The sequence below is a fragment of the Budorcas taxicolor genome, chromosome 4 (assembly GCF_023091745.1).
Source record: "Budorcas taxicolor isolate Tak-1 chromosome 4, Takin1.1, whole genome shotgun sequence".
Lineage (NCBI taxonomy): Eukaryota > Metazoa > Chordata > Mammalia > Artiodactyla > Bovidae > Budorcas > Budorcas taxicolor.
In genome coordinates, this window is record NC_068913.1 from 17342102 (window position 1) to 17368420 (window position 26319).

Here is a 26319-nt window from a genome sequence, read left to right on the forward strand (position 1 = left end):
CAACCGCTGCCTCACTCTAGATCATTGTAAGCCTGTGGCAAAGGTTTGAAAGACCACAGGCTCCCAGAATTTGGTTTGCTTACCATCAGCATCTATCTCAAAGATATCCTGACCATGATCGGTAGAATCACTGGTATGCTCAATAAAAACCTCAGACCAACTAAACGAGAATCAAGAGGGGGGTAGGGATAAAATATGCATTTTTGCCATAGGAAGGCTTGAGAGCCATGGCTCCAGAAGGCAGGATGGGCTTTAGGAGGTCAGTCCCGGAAGGGGCCACAAAGGGTTGCTTGGAGACCATTTTCCGTAACTTTAAATTATCAGCATTTCAGAGCCCCCTGTCCTAGCTCATTGACTTTCAAGCTTTTTAAACGCTGAACCACCGCCCCCCCCCCCCATTTTTTTTTTCTTTTTTGGATGTGGTTACTAATTAGTTTTATTTTTCAGTTGGAGGATAATTGCTTTACAATGTTGTGTTGATTTCTGCCAGACAACAAGGCAGATCAGCCAGAATTATATGTATCTCCCCTCTCTCGCGAGCCTCCCTCCGACCCTACGCCTCTAGGTCGTCACAGGGTGCCGGCTGGGCCCCCTGTGCTCTACAGAGGCTTCCTCCTAGCACTTATTTTCCACACGATAAAGTATATATGTCCATGCTACTCTCTCGGTTTCTCCCACCTTCTTCTTTCCCTGCTATGTCCAAGTTTGTTCTCTGTGTCTCCATTCCTTCCCCACAAATAAGGTCATCAGTATTGATTTTCTCTATTCCACATATAGGCATCGATATATATTTGTTCTTTTCTCTTTCTGACTTTTCACTTTGTATAACAAGCTCTAGGTTTATCCACCTCACTACACCTGACTCAGATTCACAGAACCCTTTCTTTTTACAAGTGTCGTAATGAAATATTTCAGATACAACATTTTATATGAAGAAACACAAACTCCGATTATACCACCATATTAAAAGATGAAATCGTGCAGATAGGATCGAAACCCCCAAGGTACCCAATCCTGTTCTCTGAAGGAGAGAGGAAATTTGTCTCTGAATTGATATGCATCACTCATATCTCTGCTTTTATATTTTAACTACACACATGTATGCTCTAAGTTCAGTTCAGTTCAGTCGCTCAGTCGTGTCCAACCCTTTGCAACCCCGTGAATCGCAGCATGCCAGGCCTCCCTGTCCATCACCAACTCCCGGAGTTCACTCAGACTCGCATCCATCGAGTCAGTGATGCCATCCAGCCATCTCATCCTCGGTCGTCCCCTTCTCCTCCTGCCCCCAATCCCTCCCAGCATCAGAGTCTTTTCCAATGAGTCAACTCTTTGCATGAGGTGGCCAAAGTACTGGAGTTTCAGCTTTAGCATCATTCCTTCCAAAGAAATCCCCAGGTTGCTCTCCTTCAGAATGGACTGGTTGGATCTCCTTGCAGTCCAAGGGACTCTCAAGAGTCTTCTCCAACAACACAGTTCAAAAGCATCAATTCTTCGGCGCTCAGCCTTCTTCACAGTCCAACTCTCACATCCATACATGACTACTGGAAAAACCATAGCCTTGACTAGACGGACCTTAGTTGGCAAAGTAATGTCTCTGCTTTTGAATATGCTATCTAGATTGGTCATAACTTTTCTTCCAAGGAGTAAGCGTCTTTTAATTTCATGGCTGCAGTCACCATCTGCAGTGATTTTGGAGCCCAAAAAAATAAAGTCTGACACTGTTTCCACTGTTTCTCCATCTATTTCCCATGAAGTGATGGGACCAGATGCCATGATCTTCGTTTTCTGAATGTTGAGCTTTAAGCCAACTTTTTCACTCTCCTCTTTTCACTTTCATCAAGAGGCTTTTTAGTTCCTCTTCACTTTCTGCCATAAGGGTGGTGTCATCTGCATATCTGAGGTTATTGATATTTCTCCCGGCAACCTTGATTCCAGCTTGTGCTTCTTCCAGCCCAGCATTTCTCATGATGTACTCTGCATAGAAGTTAAATAAGCAGGGTGACAATATACAGCCTTGACGTACTCCTTTTCCTATTTGGAACCAGTCTGTTGTTCCATGTCCAGTTCTAACTGTTGCTTCCGGACCTGCATATAGGTTTCTCAAGAGGCAGGTCAGGTGATCTGGTATTCCCATCTCTTTCAGAATTTTCCACAGTTTATTGTGATCCACACAGTCAAAGGCTTTGGCATAGTCCATAAAGCAGAAATAGATGTTTTTCTGGAACTCTCTTGCTTTTTTGATGATCCAGTGGATGTTGGCAATTTGATCTCTGGTTCCTCTGCCTTTTCTAAAACCGGCTTGAGCATCAGGAAGTTCACGGTTCATGTATTGCTGAAGCCTGGCTTGGAGAATTTTGAGCATTACTTTACTAGCATGTGAGATGAGTGCAATTGTGCAGTAGTTTGAGCATTCTTTGGCATTGCCTTTCTTTGGGATTGGAATGAAAAGTGACCTTTTCCAGTCCTGTGGCCACTGCTGAGTTTTCCAAATTTGCTGGTATATTGAGTGCAGCACTTTCACAGCATCATCTTTCAGGATTTGAAATAGCTTAACTGGAATTCCATCACCTCCACTAGCTTTGTTCATAGTGATGCTTTCTAAGGCCCACTTGACTTCACATTCCAGGATGTCTGGCTCTAGGTGAGTGATCACACGATCGTGATTATCCGGGTCATGAAGATCCTTTTTGTACAGTTCTTCTGTGTATTCTTGCCACCTCTTCTTAATATCTTCTGCTTCTGTTAGGTCCATACCATTTCTGTCCTTTATCGAGCCCATCTTTACATGAAATGTTCCCTTAGTATCTCTAATTTGCATAATATTGTTATTAATATTTAACCTTCAAATAATTATACATTTATGCATATAATTTATATTTTATTTTAAATAAATATTTATTGGAATGTAGTTCCTTGACAATGTTGTGTTAGCTATACACTTTCTAATTTGTATTTTAAATATCCACACTATTTGAAATTTATCTTGGTATATATATGTAGTTCTAGTTAATTTCATCTACTCTACAGTATTCCATTAAATAACTAGACCACATTATCCTCTTGATGGACATTTATGTTGTTTCCGGTATTTCCCTATTACAATAATGCTTCAACAAATAGTCTTTTACACATCTTTGCACACTTCCCTAGGAGAGAATTCCTTCATTGAGACCAATCTTATACAGAAGAGTAAAACTAAAATGAACCTAAGTGGAGAATCTCTTGTTGGTAAGTGAAGTGTTCAATTCTTCCTGCTCCCACCCTAGCCCCTTGCAGCAGGCTGGCTTGGCTGAACTGAGGCCCTTTCATCTCTTTCATGTAGAATTTCTGAATGGATGGCAGGTAGAGGGTCATAGATTTTCAACTCTGGAGGACTGATAGCAAGTTCCTTACTGTGGTCAAATTGCAGAGAATTCATTCGCTAAATGTTTCTTTTACCCTGTTAACCCTTGAGTCAAGCACAAGGCTCTAGCATGGAGGGCTTGCAGGGAGTATTTATGCACAGATGTCTCAGGTCTATCGAAGGAGACTCACCCGATGAGAAGGAGTGCCCCTTCTCTTTGTTGCTTAGTTGGTTAGAGGAAACAGGCGGGGATCATTCTTTGTTCAATTTACAGAATAGTCACCAGGAAACCTGGTGGTGTTAGGAGCCCCAGAACCTTGGATATGGATTGGAGCCTATTGAGTAAGCCCCAAACAGTAAACCAACACTCTGATTCCAAGCTGGAGATCCAAGCAGGACAAGGGAGAGGAGCAAGATCTCTCCTTTCTGTAAAGACTGCACTGCCAACACAGGTATGATGAAGAGGAATCAGTTCAGTTCAGTTCAGTCGTTCAGTCGCTCAGTCGTGTCTGACCCTTTGCGACTCCATAGACTGCAGCATGCCAGGCCTTCCTGTCCATCACCAACTCCGGAGTTTACTCAAACTCATGTGCATTGAGTCGGTGATGCCATCCAATAGCACATCTCATCCTCTGTCATCCCTTTCTCCTCCCACCTTCAATCTTTTCCAGCATCAGGGTCTTTTCTAATAAGTCAGTTTACATCAGGTGGCCAAAGTATTGGAGTTTCAGCTTCAGCATCAGTCCTTCTAATGAACATTCAAGACAGATTTCCTTTAGGATGGACTGGTTGGATCTTCTTGCTTTCCAGGGGACTTTGAAGAGTCTTCTCCAACACCACAGTTCAAAAACATCAATTCTTTGGTGCTCACCTTTCTTTATCATCCAACTCTCACATCCATACATGACTACTGGAAAAACCATAGCTTTGACTAGACAGACCTTTGTTGGCAAAGTAATGTCTCTGCTTTTTAATATGCTCTCTAGATTGATCACAACTTTCCTTCCAAGGAGTGAGTAAGTTTTATTTTCATGGCTGTAGTCACCATCTGCAGTGATTTTGGGGCCCAAAAAATAAAGTCTGTCACCGTTTCCATTGTTTCCCCATCTGTTTGCTATGAAGTGATGGGACTGGATGCCATGATCTTAGTTTTCTGAATGTTGAGTTTTAAGCTAATTTTTTCATTCTTCTCTTTCACTTTCATCAAAAGGCTCTTTAGTTATTCTTCACTTTCTGCCATGAGGTGGTGTCATCTGCATATTTGAGGTTATTGATATTTCTCCCGGCAATCTTGATTCCAGCTTGTACTTCATCCGGCCCAGTGTTTCTCATGATGTACTCTGCATATAAGTTAAATAAGCAGGGTGACAATATGCAGCCTTGATGTACTCGTTTCCCGATGTGGAAAACAACACCCAGTTGTGGATGAAGAGGTATAGGCAGGAATATATCACACAGCCCAGCGTCATTACACAAACTGGAAAACATGCTCTACCAAGAGTGGGCTACAGCATCTTCTTTACTGTGAGGATGGAAGGTCTGTCTGCGTACAGGCTAGTCTGTTGTGCAGACTAAGTGACCAGCCCTTAGAGTGAGCTGAAGGACAGTGGGGAGATTCCTGTCTGGGATGCTGCCACTCTCTGTTCTCATCAAAAAGAAAATTACAAGCAAAAAGGACAAGAAAGGTATCCTCTGAAGAAAGATGTATCAGTAAATGACACTTTGGCATAAATTAGCTTTCTCAGATTTGGGGGGAGCAGGGGAATGAGGACATTTTTAATTCAACCAGGTCCTTGGTTGCAAGGTAGTTTGCGGTTGTCAAGGACATGCCTGACAGCACAGGGAACTGATCTGGGGAGTCAGTTGGGTTCCTAACCAGGTGTAGGGGAGATGAAAGGTTCATGGGAGAAATCTGTAACTGGCTTTTTTCCAACCCCAAGGGACAGCATGCGTGCTCAGTCACTCAGTTGTGTCTCACTCTTTGTGACCCCATGCCCTGTAGCTCTCCAGGCTTCTCTGTCCATAGGATTCCCCAGACAGGGCAAAAGACAGAATAGTGTGGGGAAAAAAGGGGCTGGGACGATGGTGTGAGGGTGAATTATTACTGGGCATTATATATTTAGAAAATGAAGGTTCAGAAAGAACTTGATACCTTTCTGACAATTATTCAGAATAATTATTTTACAAACTCTTAGATTCCTACAGCAGCTAATCTAGAACATGTCCAATAAATGTTTATGACTCACCAGCTGCTTTTAAGAAATAACACCATTTCCTTGCGAAGTTAAAAGCTACTGTGACTTCTTTGCCATGCCCTGGGGGAAAAGCCTCAGACTAGCCGATTATCATGTTAGAATCAGCTCCACTTTCAGGAATTTATTTTGCGTTACTTCATAACATAGACATTTTATATATCATTGTTAACATTGTACTTATTCCAGGCAGCTGGGTTTCTTATAATAAAGGCAGGGTTTTTTTGTTTTTCCTTTTTAATCACCAGTTTCCCTTCAAAATACTTGAAGGCTCGTTATAACTTTCAGATTAGACTATCTGCCTGAAAGTCTTTAGCAAATAAGTCCATGCCTTAGGTTGGAGGAGGTGAATGTTTCCCAATCAGACTTTTTCCCCCTTACAAGGCTCAGGAAAATGACAGGCAATGATTTTTAGGATGGGTCCGAAGCCATCCTGCAAGAAAGAACCTGTCTCTCTGAAGGTATAATTAAGTCCACATTTCAAACCCAACTTCTTCACCACTGTATCTCAGTCTTAGATCCTTTGTGCTAAAGACATGATCTTTTTAACTTTTCAGATGACTGCTTATTCTCTGGGAGAGAGCGTTCTGAGAGTTGTATGCTCTAGGAGTTTCCAAGGATAATGTACAACTATCTGAATATTTTTGGTAAATCAGTGGCAAAGAATCTGCCTGCCAGTACAGGAGATACAGGTTCAATCCCTGGGTCGGGAAAATCCCCTGGAAGAGGAAATGGCAAGCCACTCCCGTGTTCTTGCCTGGAGAATTCCATGGACAGAGGAGTCTGGTGGGCTACAGTCCATTAGGTCACAAACAGACACAACTTAGTGACTAAACAGCAACAACATGTGAATATCTTAATAGATTGAGGGAAAGGGTCTATTACTGGTATGTCAGTAAACAACAGGTTTTCTTTCCAAATGTTTTCTCAGGTGCTAGAAGGGAAAAAATCCAATTCATAGATGAGCAAAAAATGTAAAATGGATGTCTGGCTTCCTCCTAGGATGTAGAAAACTAGAAAAGACAGCTTTTATTCTTAAAACCTCACCAAAGATGCTAAGCTAATCTTTGAAGTCACAGCTTTCCTTGAATTTATCATAGAGCCGTGGTTGCAGAACAACCAGCTTACACAAAACCCGAGGAAACACAGGCTCCTCCAGGGAGAGATAAGGCATGGATACTTACCTGCTGGAGATGACAGACATCATACCTGCCAGTAAGAAGAATTTAGCTACAGTTCTTAACACTGTTCAAGGCTGAGTGTGGGCCATGTGAGGAGGCGAACCCTGGGGAGCTTCTGGCGTGAAGGAGATTCATAGCCACCCACCCACAGACTCTGCTGGGCCTCACCAGGGCTCAAGAGAGAGACTGGGGACAGGCTAAGTCCCAGAGTTTCCCTGAGGAGGCAGACCTAGGGAAGGGAGGCAGCAGGAAAAGGCATGAAGCCCCCGGGGACAGAAACCTTAACTGCAGGCGGAAGTGCAGCGAACACTGTCACCTTTAGAGCACAGACGATGGAACCGTGGCAGCTCAGGGAAAGCAACAGACTCGAGTCTGCAGGAGGGAATCCTGTGCAGACCTTTAGGGAGACCCCACTGCTTGGGGAGGGTGAGGGAGCCATGCTCAGCCCAGACCACTGGAGGCCTCCTGGGTGTTGACTGGACCACACAGAGCCATATGCTTTAAAGGGTGAATCAAAAAAAATTAATGGAACACTTGGCAGAATAACTTAGGTCTATAGAATAAATAATACTATTGTTGTTGGGCTTCCCTGGTAGTTCAGTGGTAAAGAATCCAGCTGCCAATGCAGGAGACGTGGGTTTGATCCCTGGGTCGGGAAGATCCCCTGGAGAAGGAAATGGTAACCCACTCCAGTATTCTTGCCTGGGAAATCCCATGGACAGGGGAGCCAGGCCGGTTACAGTCCATGGGGTCTCAAAGAGTCAGACACAACCTAGTGACTCAAACAACAACACAGAGTAAATCATACTGTATCAGTGATAATTTTTTAATGTTTATAATTTTCCTGTATTATATAAGAGAAAGTGGGTTTTTTTTTCTTTTTTTGTATGAAAGATACTGATGTATTATGGGTTAAGGAATAGCATATCTGCAACTTATGCTCAAATGTTTCAGAAAATGAGTAATGTATGGGTCACACACACAGCGTCGATAAAGGAAATGTTTAGGGTGTCTGGGTAAAGGGCAGTGGGAATTAATATCTCATTACCCATAATTCCTGTATCTTGGCAACTTTTTCCTAAGTCTGAAATTACTTCAAAAGTTAAAAATTAATATATAGAACAAACGAATGAAGACACTGAACGTTTGCAGAAAGATGTCTGCGCCTTCCCATAGGCGCAGAAGCATATGAGGATACAGGGACTTTACTTACCCAAAGTTTGCAGGCCCACAAGCTAAAAGAACACTTGAAAGGCTTAAAGCAAAGCCAGCACTGTGGACGCCTTCCTCCAGAGACGACTGATGCTCTTTGCATTCAGGAGGCCTACCTGGTTACCAGAAACTTGTTTCCTCAGGATTTACATCCATACCAGCTCTGTTCAGCCTTTTAAACCAACCATACCGCTGTCCCACTTGGACAGTTTATAAGCCTGATGCTCATTCTCTCCACCATGCTGTGAACCAACCTCCTCCTCCACCCCAGCTCCTGCATAGGAATGATGTAAATGCTGCTAGAGAAGGTGGAACTCAGCCCTGCACTGCAAGAAAGGGAGCCTGCAGTTACCATGTCCCCTTCCTGATGGATTTAATACCCCAATAAAGGATAAAGTCCTTTATTAAAGTCTTGTAACCAATAATGAAGATAATGACTTAGAGACGCTTGTTCACATTTACAGAAGCGTATTAGGAAGCCCAAGGCTGGGGAAAAGTGTTTTCATTGTTCCAGAATTTTAGCACTTGCCCATCACCTCAGACTAAAACCTAGCTACAATATACCGGAATGGAATTTCGGCCCAACGCAGGCTCACTTCAGCTGAAACACCTCACCACTTTATTTTTGCCCTTTACATCCTTTTCATTTTACTGTTGTGCTGCTTTCTTCCTTCTCCCTTTCTATTTCTTGCTCAAAGGGAAAGGGCTGAAATCACCCATTACAAGTTATCCAATCCCTAATATATCCAGCTCAGTCAGAGGCTTGGGTTTCTCCTCCACCAAGATCTGCAGTCCTGTCTGAGAAATCGCAGAGGCCTCGTTACATACTGAGAGGAAGAAAAACCTCTGGCTAGCCTTCAGTCGAGGCCAACTGGAACATTCTAGGTGGAGAAGAGCCCTTGCTGTAGACGCTGCAGGAAGAGAAGGCATTCTACTTTTGTACTGAATGTTCTTTGCCAGGACGTAGTCATGCAACCCTCTTACAAGCCTAAACCCATCCCCATCATTCTGAAATGGCCCCCAAAGATCCTAGAGAAAGTCACCTTGTCATTCTTCCCTCTGCCTCCCCTTCTGTTTGCCTTTCCTTCTTTCTGGTGGTGATTAGAGTCTTGCTAATTAGGAACCAGGGGAACTGTAATTTTGAAAGCGGGGAGCAAAAGCTTGTTATTCAGCAGTCCTTCTGCCAGCTTGAAGAAAGAAGCCAGTATTGTATTAAGATGTTGACTTAGTGGGTAACTTGTATGGTTAGCAAAATGTAGTGACCTGCCCAAATAGTCATCTAGTATTTGGCCTGGAATCCAGGAACCATTCTGTTGAAAGGGGTTGTTTTCTTATCCTTCGTGGTTACTGCTGGTTCACTTTACTTTTTTTTTTTTTTTTTTTAACATTTTATTTGGTACTGGGGAATAGCCAAATAAAATGTTGTGATAGTTTCAGGTGAACAGCGAAAAAACTCAGCCATGCATAGACATGGATCCATTCACCCTCAAGCTTCCTTTCCAACCAGGCTGCCACAGGACGTTGAGCAGAGTTCCCTGTGCTATACAGTAGATCCTTGTTGGTTATCCATTTTGAATATAACTGCTGGTTCAGTTTAGATAATGTTACTTATGGAGCATATAATCGCCCGTGTATATAGAAGGCACTTATCCAGAGGCCCCTAGAACAACTCAGGGTCTAGCACCTTGGCATTTATTTCTCTCCGTCTCCCTGAAGTTGTGATCATAGCAACCTGCTGTTGTAACTAACAGCTGCCATTGACTATGTGGCAATGTGCAAAGACTGAGCTAGGTAATGACAGACTTAGGCAGGGTCTCACTTAATCTCCGTAATAACCTAGGAGCAAGTCTATAAATGATGCCACCAAGGCTTTTCCAGTTCTTCCATGTCATCTCAGATTGAACCTGCTTTCACAGCAACGCTTTGAATGGGAATTCTCTCTCCCCAATGCACAGCTGACCGTTCCTTCAAACAAAAAGTCCTGATTTTCAATCCCTCAGTTCTATCCTGGCATAAAGTAGGAACCAGGCCATTTCTCCATCTCTAACCTGAAAATCAAGAGCATCCTGTTTCTTAAAACTCTTTCCTTTGTCTGGTTGGCTTCCTCTGACTTCACTTTGATATGTTATCTTGCTGTGTTAATCTTCTCTAGTGGGACGGAGATGGCCTAATGCACAGTCTGTAAAGCAGCCCATATGGGTATTGAATGAATGAGTGAGTTACTTGTCATCAGGGACCCTTTGGCTGGAGTGTGGCTCTGGCTTACCTGGTACCTGGCCAGGAAAACCGTCATAATGAATTTAATGAAACATCATGGCTTCCTTGCATTTGATTTTCATTCAAATGTTGACCTAGACCCACTGTGTCTGGTGAGAGGCAGTGAAATAGTTTACTTTTCACAGATCCCGGGGCTGATTTTGATTTTGTTCCTGCTGCTGCTGCTAAGTCACTTCATTCATGTCCGACTCTGTGGGACCCCATAGACGGCAGCCCACCAACAGTTTTTTTTTTTTTTTTTTCCACCAACAGTTTAAAACTCTCACCGTTTGTTCCTCTCCTTTATGGCCCTCAGTGCAGCCTTTTTTTTAGATAACCCAAGAACTGTCAGCCATGTATAGCAAGGGTTTTCAAAACAGCTCCTCTGGAAATTTCCATGAGCTGGACCGAGATGCTGCTAACATTAATCTTGATGACTATGGTCATTTCCTATTGCCACTGTAATGAATGGCCACAAATTTAGTGGCTTCAGACTATGTAAATGTGTTCTCTGACAGTTCTGAAAGTTAGAAGTCCAAAATCAGTTTCACTGCACAAGATGTTGGTTGGGCTGGCTTTCCTTGGATGTTCTGGGGGAGCAGTTGTTTTCCTGACTTTCAGCTCCTGGGGGTCCCCTGAGTTCTTTGGCCAGTGGCCTCTTCCTCCATCTTCCTCCACTTCATCATCTGTGATTCCATCATCACATCACCTCTTCCGTGGTCTATTCTCCCTCTGCTTCCCTCTTATAAAGACACTCATGATTACACGTTGGGCCTACAGATTATCCAGGATAACCGTCCCAACTCAAAATGCCTAACTAAATCACACCTGTCCCTTCTATCATATAAGGTAATATTCCACAAATTATAAGGATTAGAACATGAACATTTTTAGGGGTCATCACTAAACCTACCACAGTGACTTTTTCTATATTCATGCAAAATGAAAGACAATTATTATATATTTTTTGTAATTCACCTTAAGATACTTCAGTTTAAACAGTAACACAAATATGTGTACATGTAAGTTACTTACCTTGATGGGTGCTGAATTAACCCTTGAAATACCATAGTCAGTAGTCCATACTTCAAAGACAGGTGAGTAGCTGAGTCCTTTCACTATTCACCTGAAATTTTCACTCTTACCCTCATCCCCTCATAAGGAATCCCTTTAATAAGGAATCTTATTAAGAAGTTAGTTGGGCCCATCACAAGAATATTGTGTCTGCCTCAGAATGATCATTTTATGTAAAGTACTTGTCAAAGTACTTAAAGAGACAGAACTGGAATTTGGACCCAGTTTTCAATACATGTTTATATGCCTACCTGTTAATACGTAGCTGAACATAGGGTAGAATTCTGTCTGAAACTTGCTTTAATTGAAACATAGCACCCAATAGCAAGGTTGTCTAGAGGCCAGATCACGCCTGCCAACTTCTAATCTCCAGAGGCTGCTGCTGGCAGTCATCAAAAAGAGTCTGACAAATTGTGACTCCCTAAATTGGGATTTCTTTGGAGGGAATGATGCTGAAGCTGAAACTCCGTACTTTGGCCACCTCATGCGAAGAGTTGACTCATTGGAAAAGATTCTGATGCTGGGAGGGATTAGGGGCAAGAGGAGAAGGGGATGACAGAGGATGAGATGGCTGGATGGCATCACCGACTCGATGGACATGAGTCTGAGTGAACTCCGGGAGTTGGTGATGGACAGGGAGGCCTGGCGTGCTGCGATTCATGGGGTCGCAAAGAGTCGGACACGACTGAGCGACTGAACTGAACTGCGCTGAAATTGGCCCAGTGCAGCTCACAACAGTCATAGCCAAATGTGCTCAACTTGGCTGTATTTCCCCCTAATCATTTTTGTTAAACTTTTAGTCCCTGCTTCCATTTTTCTGTTTATATATACTGAAAGTGAAAGTGTTAGTCACTCAGTCATGCCTGACTCTTCGTGACCCCACAGACTATAGCCCATTAGGCTCCCCTGTCCATGGAATTTTCCAGGCAAGAATACTGGTGTGGGTTGTCATTCCCTTCTCCAGGGGATCTTTCTGACTCAGGTATCGAACCTGGCTCTCCTGCACTGCAGGCGGATTCTTTGCCGTCTGGGCCACCAGTGAAGCCCTTTTCTCTACTAGCAGGTGATAAAGTACCTGAACAAGCAGCACATGGATATCTGAAAATACTCTCTGCGATAGCCAGACCGCTGCATGGACTCTTTGATTGCTTTATAGACACATGAGTTCACTGTTAGAATCTTCTATCCAGTTCATATTTTCCATGAATAAAATGGTTCTTAGTATAAAATCTAGAATTAAGTACATTAATAGGTCACAGTGCATAGAGAAGCAGTCCCCAAACTTTTTGGCACCAGAGAGTGGTTTCATGGAAGAAAATTTTTCCACCAATGGTGGCGGGGCGGGGCGGGGGTGCGGCGGCGGGGGGTGCGGCCAGGTGGTGGTTGTGGGTTTGGAATGATTCAAGCACATTACATTTACTGTGCCCTTTACGTCTATTATTATTATTACATCAGCTCCACCTCAGATCATCAGGCATTATATCCTGGGACCCCTGGCACAGAGCATCATAGCTTTGAGGGGTTTTATCGGCCAAATTCAGTTGCATAAATTGACTTATCCTGCTCTCCCAACTAAATAGCCTTCTGTAAAGCCTGCCAGATTTCATGAATGTCTTGTCTTGCACCACAGATGATAAACACAAAATGACAAGGTCAGCTTTATCGCAGTTCCTTGGTTAGGCACTCTGGGGGACTCTAATTGTTCCCTTTGTTGGCCGTCTGCATGGTTCAGCCTCCTGGTTTCCCGTCTGAGTTTCTTATGATCACTTTGTGTTGAGAATTCTGATGTTTCTCTCGGTCCTCTCTGTGCCCTCAAGGTCTGCCTTGGACCCTTAATCCTGTCCATGGTGACCCTCTGGGGCTAACCCCCAATTTTCTCATCCTCAGTCTTACTCCCATCTCTAAGCTCCAGGCATAACACAATACCTGCTTCCTTCCAGGCTTCTCTCTTTCACTCATCTCTCAGTCTTCCAGGCTTGCAATTCTTTTTGTGTTCTGACCTTATCTATGCTCCCTGAATACATTCATCCCATCACTGGATCACTGGGTAGATTCTAGTCCATCAAACACATCCAAGGAGTCTTCCCTGATTCACCGTCCCCAGCCCCAGTCAAAAAGTAGTTCCCCCTGGTCTACCCACACCTGTCCTGTAGCCTGTCTCCGAACATCTTTAGATGCTCACATCCTTTCTGCCCTACCTGTCTTGCATGCATGTGTGTGCTTGGTTGCTCACTCATGTCTGACTCTTTGAGACCCTATGGACTGTAGCCCACGAGGCTCTTCTGTCCATGGGATTCTCCAGGCAAGAATACTGGAGTGGGTTGCCATGCCCTCCTCCAAGGGATCTTTGCAACCTAGGAATCAAACTCGCATCTCTTATGTCTCTGAAATTGGCAGGCATGTTCTTTATCACTAGTGCCACCTGGGAAACCCCCACCTATCTTAAACTCCCACAGTTGAAGCACTTCATCTTATTTATCTTTCTGCCCTTTGAGGTACCTATTCCAGGGCCCTGCATATTGCCCCAAGCTAGATACAGTGGGTGTGGGGACGAACCATCTTTTTGGTAGAAGTTGCCTAGAAACCATGCATCCTGAACACTGTCTTACTGAGCCTCACAAACTCCCATTGATATCTCGGTAAAATTCATGATAGGCATTTAGGGATCCATGTGGAAAAGAGATAACAAAATTGAGATGCACAGAAATGTGCCAGCAGAGATTTCCTGATGGGGGTCAACCTAAGGACGTGTCTATAAGTAGGCTGACTTTATTAATAGCTCCTGTGGCACTGGCCTTGGAGACAGCTGAACAAAGCAGGTGAGGAGTTTGCCACCAGTCAGAAAAGGCACAGTGACTCATTTCAGAAGCATTCTGCTGACTGCACAGGCCACTGCAGCCGTGCCACCAGGGTGCAAGCTCGGTGGGAGCTGCTGACCTGGGAAACCACAAAGGCCACCACAGCAGCAGGAAATGGGGCCTCCTCTTTGGGGCCCCCAGCCCAGTGTTCAGTCCCTGTGAATAAGCTTGCTGAGTGAAAGGATTCCAGGAAATGTCATATGCTTTCAAATTACTCTTCTTTTTTCAATATATCACTTCATTCACAGGTAAGAACAGACCCAGAAGCAGCACTGTGCTGATTTAATGCTCAGGTAGGCTGAATAAGGGCCCCCAAAGATATGTGGATTGTGACGCCTAGAACCTGTGGATATTGCCCTATGCAGGGAAAAAGGGATTTTGGCAGGTGTGATTAAGTTAAGGGTCTCGGGTGGGGAGATTGTCTGGACTACCTGAAAGTGAAAGTGAAGTCGCTCAGTCGTGTCCGACTCTTTGCAACCCCATGGACTGTAGCCTACCAGGCTCCTCCCTCCATGGGATTTTCCAGGCAAGAGTACTAGAGTGGGTCGCCAGTGCCTTCTCCAGGGGATCTTCCCAGCCCAGGGATTGAACCCCGGTCTCCCACATTGTAGACAGATGCTTCACCGTCTGAGCCACCAGGGAAGTCCCTGGATTACCTGGGTGAGTCCTAAATGCAATCGCAAATAGACTTATAAAAGAAATGCAAGAAGAGACTTAGCTGACATAAAAGAAGTCCTTGTGATTGAAACAGCAAAACAGAGATGGAGAGAAAAGACGTAAGCCACTGGTTTTGGAAATAGAGAAAGGGGCCATAAAACAAGGAATACAAAGAAGGTGGCTCCAGATTCTGGAAAAGCCAAAGTAATAGAATCCCCTGCCCCCACCTCACCCCCCAGCCTCTGGACTGCCTGTCAATGTCTTAACTGTGGCCCCATAAGATTCATTGTAGACTTCTGTGGTCCAGAACTACAAAAGAATAAATTGGTACTGTATTAAGTCACTGCATTTCTAGTCATTTGTCACAGCAATCATATGAGACTAACGTGTTATATAGTTCTTCCCACCTTTAACAGATCAGTTCACAACACAGAGCATTTTGCAACAAATTACCAAAAACTAATATGGCTCAGAAATCATTTGTATTTCAAGTATCATCAAGGGAAAATTCTAACATTAACACACAGAGACTGTGAGCAGTGCCCAAGGTGGCTTTGGGTCCTGCAGGCAAAGACAGTTCCCTGAGAAGTGATGCTCTTTTCCCTCCAGGAGAGAAAGCAGTGCTGAAAAATATTTCACTCCAAAGAGAAGGCTATGCAATATATATGACTTTGCCTTTGCAGCCTAGTTGGAAACTGGCCAAAGAAGGCTCTGAGTCACTAAGCATAATGGCTCAGACTCAACAAGTCCATCCCTTCTAAACTTGCCCTGACTCCAGTATACATCATCTGTGAGCTAATTTGTTACAATAGCTTCTTAATCCATGTCTTTCCTTCCGCTCATATGCCTCTATGCCAGGGATTCTCAACTGTAGGCAGGAGGAAGAGGATGGCTCAGGAGACCCTCAGGCTACAAGGGGAGGAGAATATTTCCAGTATTTCCCATCTTCTATCCTGACACCACTACCGAAAAAGGGAAAAGTGAGAAGAGCGGCTGACGGAGTGCTCTGGAATGGTATGGAAACAAAAGAATGAGGAACATTGTCCCAAACTAGAAAACAAATGCATGAAAACACTCAGCTGGCCACGCCACGTGCTAAGCCACTTCAGTCTTGTCAGACTCCTCTGTCCATGGGATTCCTCAGACAAGAACACTGGAGTGGGTGGCCATGCCCTCTCCAGGGGATCTTTCTGACCCAGGGATGGATCCCACATCTCTTATGCCTCCTGCGTTGGCAGGCAGGTTCTTTACCACCAGTGTCACCTGGGGAGCCCGGCTGTGTCACTCCTGTTCTTAAAGCTCTTCCAGATTATATACCCAAGAGAAATGAAAACATAAAAATGTGCCCACAGATTTCACAACAGCATTACTTATAATAGCCAAAGAGTAGGAACAACACAAATGTTCCCCAGTGGACGAATGGATAAACAAAATGTGACATATCTATACAATGGAGTATTATTTGGCCATAAAAAAGGAAGTTCTGATACAGCATGGGTGACCTATTATGCTGAGTAGAAGAAGCCAGCCACGAAAGACTGAACTGTGTGATTCCATTTATGTGAAATGTCTGCAACAGGCAAATCCACAGAGACAGAGAGTAGCGTAGTGGTTGCCTGAGGCTAGAAGTTGAGTGGGAAGGGAATGAAGAGTGACCGCTGTGAAGGATGGGCTTTCCTTTGGGGACGAGGACAATGTCCTAACATTAGGTTGCATTGCTAGATGCACAATTCTGTGAAAATAGTAAAAATCATTCAATTGTATATTTTAAGCAAGTGACTTGCATAGCATGTGAATTATATCACCATAAAAGTTCTTTTAAAAAATAAACCCTACCTGGCCTTTCTTAGAGAAAGAAATGGCAACCCACTCTAGTGTTCTTGCCTGAAAAATACCAGGGACAGAGTACACTGCGGGCTACAGTCCAAAGGACTGCAGGGAGTGGGACACGACTAAGCACAAGCACCAGGCCTTTCTATCATCAGAGCAGTGGCTCTCAAAATTTGGTGTATGAGAAATGCCTGCTGAGCGTAACACAGGGGCTGTTGGGCTCTGTCCTCAGAGTTGCTGGCGCCATAGGTCTAGATGAAGCCCGAGAACTTGCATTTCTAATAGGTTCCTAGGCGACGCTGACCAAGCTGGTTGGTGGCCATGCTTTGAGGGTCACTGATTCGTAGGTGCCAACTAAAGCTCTTCAGCTTGGCCATGAAGGCCCTTCACAGTCTGGGCCCCACTGTTTGTTAACTGTTTTTTTCACAAGCTTCGGCTCAGCCTTGATTCATACAGGTCTGTTTGTGGTTCCCTCATATTTTCTGGCTTTATGTTGGATGTCATTTTACACCCCTTGTGAGTGCTGTGGTGCAAAGCAGATACTCAGTTAATGTTTTTGGACCATTGATTGTACCCAGATCACCCCAGCACTCTAAATCTCATACCAACAGGTAACTACTGCCTCCTTAGAGCTGGTACTAGCCACTTGTCCCAATCCCCTGGGATAGGGGCCTTCAAGAAAACGGAATGAAAGAGCCAACCAGTCTTCGTGAAGCATAAACCTAGAAATTCCAGGTTTACCAAACTGTATAAGACCATGCATCCTTGAGCATATAGCCAGAGAGAAGATTCTAATTAGAGTCACCTAAGCTTTGACTGTGTAGATCACAATAAACTGTGGAAAATTCTGAAAGAGATGGGAATACCAGACCACCTGACCTGCCTCTTGAGAAACCTATATGCAGGTCAGGAAGCAACAGTTAGAACTGGACATGGAACAACAGACTGGTTCCAAAGGCTGTATATTGTCACCCTGCTTATTTAACTTCTATGCAGAGTACATCATGAGAAACGCTGGGCTGGAAGAAGCACAAGCTGGAATCAAGATTGCTGGGAGAAATATCAGTAACCTCAGATATGCAGATGACACCACCCTTATGGCAGAAAGTGAAGAGGAACTAAAAAGCCTCCTGATAAAAGTGAAAAAGTTGGCTTAAAGCTCAACATTCAGAAAACTAAGATCATGGCATCTGGTCCCATCACTTCATGGGAAATTGATGGGGAAACAGTGGAAACAGTGGCAGATTTTATTTTGGGGGCTCCAGAATCACTGCAGATGGTGACTGCAGCCATGAAATTAAAAGACGCTTACTCCTTGAAAGGAAAGTTGTGACCAACCTAGACAGCATATTCAAAAGCAGAGATATTACTTTGCCAACAAAGGTCCATCTAGTCAAGGCTATGGTTTTTCCACTGGTCATCTATGAATGTGAGAGTTGGACTGTGAAGAAAGCTGAGCACCAAAGAATTGATGCTTTTGAACTGTGGTGGTGGAGAAGACTCTTGAGAGTCCCTTGGACTGCAAGGAGATCCAACCAGTCCATCCTAAAGGAGACCAGTCCTGGGTGTTCACTGGAAGGACTGATGCTGAGCCTGAAACTCCAATACTTTGGCCACCTCATGGGAAGAGTTGGCTCATTGGAAAAGACTCTGATGATTAGAGGGATTAGGAGAAGGAGGGGAAGGGGACGACAGAGGATGAGATGGCTGGATGGCATCACTGACTCAATGCACATGAGTTTGGGTGAACTCCGCTGAGTTGGTGATGGACAGGGAGGCCTGGCGTGCTGTGATTCATGAGATTGCAAAGAATCGGGCGACTGAGCGACTGGACTGAACTGAACTGAAGCTCAGTGTGCACAGACTTCAGAAACATCAAAAGGAAATGTGTGGTGAGAGTCTCTTCTGTTGAGTTGAACAGAAAAGTACAGCAGGCAGCTTTATACACGAGCAGAAGGCAGCAGCTCCAGGATCACAGTGAATGTGTCTGCACTGTTGTGCTTCCAGGTGTGAAACCTGGTGAAAAGTGATCTCTACATCCTCACCAGATGAATCTGGGGAGAGGGAAGTGGGTTTAGACTATATATTACATGTTTGATTGTATTGAAAAGAATATAGTGGGCTTCCCTGGTGGCTCAGTGGATAAGAATCCACCTGCCAATGCAGGAGACACGGGTTTGAGCCCTGATCCAGGAAGATCCCAGTGGCTTCCCTGGTGGCTCAGACGGTAAAGCATCTGCCTGCAATGCAGGAGACCCGGGTTCGATCCCTGGGTTGGGAAGATCCCGCTGGAAAGGAAAAGGCAACCCACTCCAGTATTCTTTCCTGGAAAATTCCATGGACTGAGGAGCCTGGTAGGCTACAGTCCTTGGGGTTGCAAAGAATTGGGGACGACTGAACCACTTCACTTCACTTCACTTGACCAGGAAGACCCCCCATGCCATGGAGCAACTAAGCCCAAGCACCGTAACCCCTGAGCCCGTGCTCTAGAGCCCGGGAGTCGCAACTAGTGAAGCCTGTGCACCCTACAGCCCGTGCTCAGCAACAAGACAAGCCACCCCGACAAAATGCCCACACACTGCAACTTGAGTAGCCCCTGCTCTCTGCAACTAGTGCAAATCTGTACAGCGATGAAGACCCAGCACAGCCAACAGTAAATACATAAAATAAAAAAAGAATATGCCAATGTGACATCAAGCCAGACCTTCCATTAGGTCAGAGTTACTTCCTGTTGGTAGGTTTGCTGAGACCTAATAACTTGTGGGGTGCATCGGAAAAAACAGAGCCAGGGGTGGATTACAGCCACACGTCACCCCACGACCTCCGTCAGCCAATCTGATGACCTCCCATGGAAGCAGAATGCCTGCCTTGTCAACACTCTCCCAGATCAGGCCCCCGGCCATCCTGATACTTAAATCGCTGCCCTTCCCACCTAGAAATTCTGGAGGCACTGTTGACAGTGGCATTGAAAAGCCACCATGGAAATGCATCGCTTTCAAACTCTTGTATCTGAGATGCAGGTTATGGGACAGATGCCTCTGCCTTGTTCTCCTAGTTTTATTGCCTGTCACCAAGCATGCCAGTTACTGAAAGACAGTCGCGTTCTATAAGCTGGTTACTCTGTACCAGGAATTAAAAGTACAGGAAAGGTTAATACGTAGCTGCCCTCTGAGAATATGTCTTTCACCAGAGCATTCAAAGTATTAGCTCTTCTACGTGTCTCTTTCTGGATACCGTATGGGAATTAAACACGTAATAGTCATAAAGTCCTAATGAGGCCCTTAAACAAGAGTGTTATAGGCTTATTTCATTTAGCATAATGTCCTCCAGGTTGATCCTTGTTGTCACACATGCAGAATTTCCTTCTTTTGCAGGGGCGGTGGATAGTAACCTATGGTGTGTTTATACCACATCTTCATTCATCGCTCATTGGGCATTTAGGTTCTTTCCATATTTTGGTTATTGCAAATAGCGCTGCAGTGAACATAGGAAGACGGAGATAAGCTAGTCACAGAAGGACAAATGCTGCATGACTGTACTTATGTGGGCTTCTGAGGCAGCACTAGTGGTAAAGGACCCGCCTGCCAATGCAGGAGATGGGAGTGTGATCCCCAGGCCAGGAAGATCCCTGGAGGAGGAAATGGCAACCCTCTCCAGTATTCCTGCCTGGGAAATCCCGTGGACAGAGGAGCCTGGCAAGCTACCGTTCATGGGGCTGCAGAGTCGGACACGACTGAGGTGACAGCATGCACTTGTATGAAGCAACTAAAACAGTCAGACTCACAGAAGCAGGGTAGAATGGTAGTTGCCAAAGGCTCGGGGAAATGAGATAATGGGTAAAAGTCTCAGTTATGCAAGATGAATAAGCTCTAGAGATCTCCTATACAGCATGCTGTTATACACTGAAAAATCTGAATAGATCTCATATTGAGTGTTCTCACCAAAAAATTTAAAACTGAAATAGCTGAAAATTCATTATTTTCAATGAATTTTTCATTGAAAAATTTTTTTCATAAAAAAATAATGAATTTAAGAATGGAAATGATAAATATATTCATCTGTTTTTATTAAATAAAGACAATTATATTAATTGTTAAAAGTTGAAAAAGTACACTGGAAGCTTATGGTTAATGCATACTTCCTTTAGGCTCTCTCCAACCCCATTCATTTATATGCCCTGTTTTCCTTTCTCGTTGCTTTTAACTTGTGATAGTAACTATTCCTGACAATCCAAATACCAGTTTCAGAGGAGCAGAACTTACTCACATGAAAAGTTTTCTTATAATTTTTCCCTGCAAAAATTTCTAGACTGTCTGCAAAAGCTGCTTAATGACAACCTAAGAGGTGCCCTTGCTATACCACAGAACACACAGATGTGGGTGGCATATCTGAGGCCCAGAAACAATGAAGGCAAATGGAACAATTTGACAACAAAGTCACAGCTTCCTATAAAAGCGTATCTTTTAAGAAAATTCTGTTAATAAAAAGTTAACTCAGGCTTTAATCACAGCATGCTTGCTTAAAGGATAAAGCAAGAAAGCCCCTGAGTCAAAGCTTAACAGTGAAAGAGACAAGTATAGGAATGAAATTAGACTCACAGATTTTTGTAAGCCTACACTCATGGTCTCAGTGAAGTTGAAAACCACATCAAAGGATTAGCAGCAGCAGAAAAATTCACAAATAGGCAGATCTCAGTTCAGTATAAGGAAAGAAAGTCTACCAATGGTAGATATAGAATAATCCTTTAGAAATACAATGAAATGAACATACAAGTATGGGAAAATACAAGAACTATCTTAAGAGAAACATATAAATTATATCCATGTACTAGATTACTATGTAGATGTTTAAAAAATATAGTAAATCTTTATGCATTGATTTGAAGGGCCATTCTTGCTCAGATAACAGGGAGGTGGGTAGGGTGAGGCGGTTGGGGGAATTATGTATAAAATGATTTTTAAAGGTGCTGTATATGTGTGTGTTTATGCATCCAGTGGAACATATGGAAGCCACACACCTGACCGCAAACAGAGGCACGCTTTACAGGCTAGGACTAAAGGGGAAAGAGAGAAACTTTGACAACTTTGTGTGATTATGAGGTGTTTGGATTTGATACAAGTATGCATAATTTTCATTTTAAGAGGTAACAGAGCTTTTTTAAATTTGTTACAAGATCTTTGGGAAACATGCAAGAAAGGAGAGAAGCTTCTATTCCCTAGCATACCCAGGGTCTGGAAGGCTAGATACCCTTGAGAATGTCATAGAATATTCTTGTGATGGATGAGAAGTGGATGAGGAGACGCCCTTATAATTCAGAAGATCAAGGGCAGGCCTCTAGCAACTTCCTTCTCTCTGGCATCGTGAATATTTCCTTGTTCCCTCGAGCTTTGCCGTCAGCATACAGCGCACCTTGCTGCTGCTGGTGAGTTGCTCAGTCGTGTCCAATTCTGTGTGACCCCAGGGACTGTAGCCCACCAGGCTCCTCTGTCCATGGGATTCTCCAGGCAAGAGTCCTGGAGTGGGTAGCCATGCCCTTATCCAGGGGATCTTCCCAACCTAGGAATCGAACCTGGGTCTCCTGCATTGTAGGCAGATTCTTTACCACTGAGCCATCAGGGAAGCCCACAGCATACCTTATCTCCCACCTTAAAAAAAACAAAACCTTCCTTACTCACACATTTCACTCCCTCTACCAGGCCATTCCTGTGTTTCCCTTTTCAAAAGTGTTGCCTATATGCGCTGTCTTCACTTCCTTTCCCACCATGATCTCTTTTTACAACTTTTTATTTTAAAATAATTTCAAACTTACAGAAAAATTGCAACAATAACACAGATATTTCCCATGTTCAACCAGATTTATCAACAGTTGTTCAGATTTTCCCCTATGTTTTATTCTGTGTGTGTGTGTTTATGCATGAACGTGTGTGTATAGTTGACAATACCCTCCTTAAAACACATCACCTGGCTTCCGGGAACCACCTCCTCCTGGTTCTCTACTACTGGCTATTTCTCAGTTTCCTTTGCTGGGTCCTTTTCACCATAAAAGCCTCCTGATGCTAAGGACCCAGGGCTCACTTCTTTTTCCAATGTGTATTCACCCCCCGCATGTTCTCATCCACTCTCAAGACATTAAATATTATCTGTATATTGTTAAATCAAATGTGTATCTCCTGTCTTGATCTCTCCCCCACACTCTAGATTTCTATCCCCAAATACCTACTTAATAGCTCTGATGGAGGTTTAGCTTTTTGTGTCCAAAGCAAAATTTTAGACTTTGTGAGCTATTTTTTCCCTATTAACCCATCCCATTTTCCTGTAGTTTCTCCCATCTGGGAAAGTGGCAACTCCGTCCTTCCCATTGTTTGGGTCACAGATCTTTGCCATCCTTAACTCCTTTATCTTACATCCCCCACATACAACCCAGAATCCAGCTGACCAGTTCCAGGGGCAGAACCCCTCCCTGCTTCCGCCACTACCACCCTGGGCCAAACCACCATCTCTTCCCTGCGCTTTGGCAGTATCTTTCTACCATAACTTTTAATTTAACTTTCTACTTCCCACATGCTGCCAGGACATGACGGATGTCAGGTCACTCCTCTACCAAAGCTCCCCACTGGTTTCTCATCAGATCTCATGACTCCTTGCATGCCGGTCAGTCTGTCCTGATGCTCTTCAAGTGCTGCCAGGCATGGGTTCTTATCCCAAATCCCTCTTTAAGAAGCCTCAGAATTTTTCCTACCCACTACTTGAGCTTCTACCCTGTTTTTCAACATGCAACCCGGAATGTCAAGGGCCGGGGATACAGAACAAAGAAGGACAAAGAAAATGGCCAACAAGGAAGCGTTCTGGCAAGAGAAGCAAAAGCAGGTGGCAAAGGGAATCTCCCTCCCGATCGGAGCAGCGTTGCGCTGAGTCTTTCGTTCCTTTAATTCACACTTTCGCCTCCACTATCAGTACAGCTGTAAACTCTGGGAGGCTGTTTGTTACCCACATTGGCTGATGTTATTAGGATTTAGTTCCAGTTCATGATTCATCAGCACAGCAACCAGGGTTAAATTTGAGGACATTTTGCTTCTGGTCAAGGCTGTTCACAATGCCACCATTTTATGCAATGAGAAGTGGTAAATCATAAATACAGGTATTTTATGGCTCAGAAAACACAGACTCTTCTAGACGTGTGGACTATGCTTCGGTCTCATGAGTTCCCAGTCCCGTCTCCTACACCAGTCTTTACTCAGCATGTGAGAGAATGCTTGTAGCAGATGTCTCAGATGGAAAGAAATTTGCTTTATAAAGATGTTTATAGAATCAGACTCTGTAGACTTGTGGTTTTCACTGTGGGTGAAATAAATATCAAGTCAAAATCTTAAACAAAATCACCTTATCTTTTGTAAGGTAAAGAGCCCGCAAACCCTCCCTATTTTCTTCTCCACTGCATGGCATGACCTTCTGAAAAAGTAATTGATTTTATTTTTTGTCTGCGCTGCGTCTTCACCGCTGCCCCGGCTTTTCGCTAGTGGCAGAGAGCGGGGGCTGCTCTCTAGTTGAGGCGTGCGGGCTTCTCGCTGTGTAGGCTTCTGTTGTTGCAGAGCACAAGCTCTAGGGTGCGTGGGCTTCAGCAGTTGCTGCACGTGGGCTCAGTAGTTGTGGCTCACGGGCTCTGGAGCACTGGTTCAGGAGTTGTGGCCCATGGGCTTTGTTATTTCCTGGCATATGGGATCTTCCCAGATCAGGGCTCGGACCCATGTCTCCTGCATTAGCCACCCTTAGCCACCAGGGAAGCCTTGATCTCTTTTTTAATTAAAACATTTTTTTGGACTATGGAAACCCTATAGCTCTAATCTCCACGTATAGGTGTTTTACTGAACCTCACAGTCACTGCTGTCCCCTACATTCAGGTCAGTGCCCACCACATGGCAGACGCTGACTGATATTTGTTGAATGAATGCTCTGGAAATAGGAAAGATGATAAATATTGAGGAAAGCTATAGACAGGGCACACTTTTTATTAGATACCTATATGTACCAGATGAGTTGGTTAGATGGTATCACCAACTCAATGGACATAAGCTTGAGCAAGCTCCATGAGTTGGTGATGGACAGGGAAGCCTGGCGTGCTGCAGTCCATGGGGTCACAAAGAGCAGGACACGACTAAATAGCTGAACTGATGTGCCAGGCATGTGTTAGCTGCTCAGGATATGAAAACAAAAATACAAGACATCTGCCATCTCGCAAAGCTCATGGTCTGGTGGTTAGGTAAGAAAACAAGCACCTTTGGTAGAATGTGAAAAGCACTGTGATGGGGGTTATCCAGTGGACCAGGGATGCGCAAGATTAAGATGACAGGGAGAGCTTCTGCTGGCAGTGCTATCCAGTGTGTGCCCTGACAAATGAGTAAGAGAGAGCCTGCTGAAGTAAGGGGCAAAAGGGATCTCCCCAAGAAAAGGGAGCAGTATATGCAAAAGCCCTGGGGCCAGGGAACACAGCTTTCACTGGAAATGAAAAGGCTTTCAGTGTGATTAGATCTTTGGAAGCTAAGGGGTTGAGAAGACTTAAGATTGGGTGCCTAGATCATACAGACTATGGCTAATTTTTTAACTGATCTCTTTGCGTATGTGTGTTAGCTGCTCAGTCATGTCTGACTCTTTGTGACCCCGTAGACTGTAGCCCACCAGGCTCCTCTCTCCATGGAATTCTCCAGGCAAGAGTACTGGAGTGGGTTGCCATTCTCTTCTCCAGCAGATCTTTCTGATCCAGGGATTGAACCTGGGTCTCCTCACTGCAGGTAGATTCTTTACTGCCTGAGCCAACTGGGGAGCCTTATCTCTTTGGGTATATGTTAAAAATGCTTTAGATTTATTTTCTTGATATATAAATACATACAGGTTTTAAAAATTATAAAATAGATTTTGGATAATATATTTGCATCCATATCTTTACCATGGATGAAGGTTTAGTTTATTAAAAAGATCACGTGCTTTCTAATGGTCAATAGAAGACAGATACCTCTTTTACTGGACTTTGGCAGAGAAGTCAGGTCAAAACAAATGGTACTTTTGTCACATATATGTGATAAACCTAACAATTTCACCTATGTGTATGAACATATAATTATCACAGATTGCGGAGAGAGAAAGGGCTGAAAGGGAAACAGGCCAATAATGCAGAGGGGAAAATTCCACCTTTGTTCTCTTCAGATGCATGATGAGACCATATGTCTAGGGTTAGGATGTTTTATTTTTGTGCCACAGTCCAGATATAAAATATAGTTCAATATGGTTTAATAGTTCAAGATTCAGTTGGTAGATTTGCAGTCAGATTTATCTATCTGGCATCAGTTTTGTCAGACAGGCCACTAGGTATAAACCCTTTCCTAGAGAATTAAATTTATGTAAACTAGATTATAAAACTTAGATTTCCAAGTGCCATTCATAATTGCCTCGATTCCTAAACAACCTTCTTAGTTTAATCCTTGTCCTACTACGTCTATTCTCAGACCAGCAGTCACCATTATTCTTTTTGAAAGTCATATCATGCTGTGGGTCAAAACCCAGAAAATTGCTACTCACTTCATTCTGGGTATTACCCAAAGTCCTTACAAGGGCCTGTATGGCTATATGTGATCAGACCCACCTTCAACTTCACTGATGTTACT

General features: G+C 43.9%; 1 protein-coding gene across 1 annotated transcript in view; it reads right to left on the minus strand.

Annotated features, from left to right (window-relative positions):
* The window catches only part of COL28A1 (collagen type XXVIII alpha 1 chain), a 179416-nt gene that overhangs the window by 29112 nt on the left and 123985 nt on the right, over window positions 1–26319 (minus strand). The gene's annotated exons all lie outside the window — the stretch shown is intronic.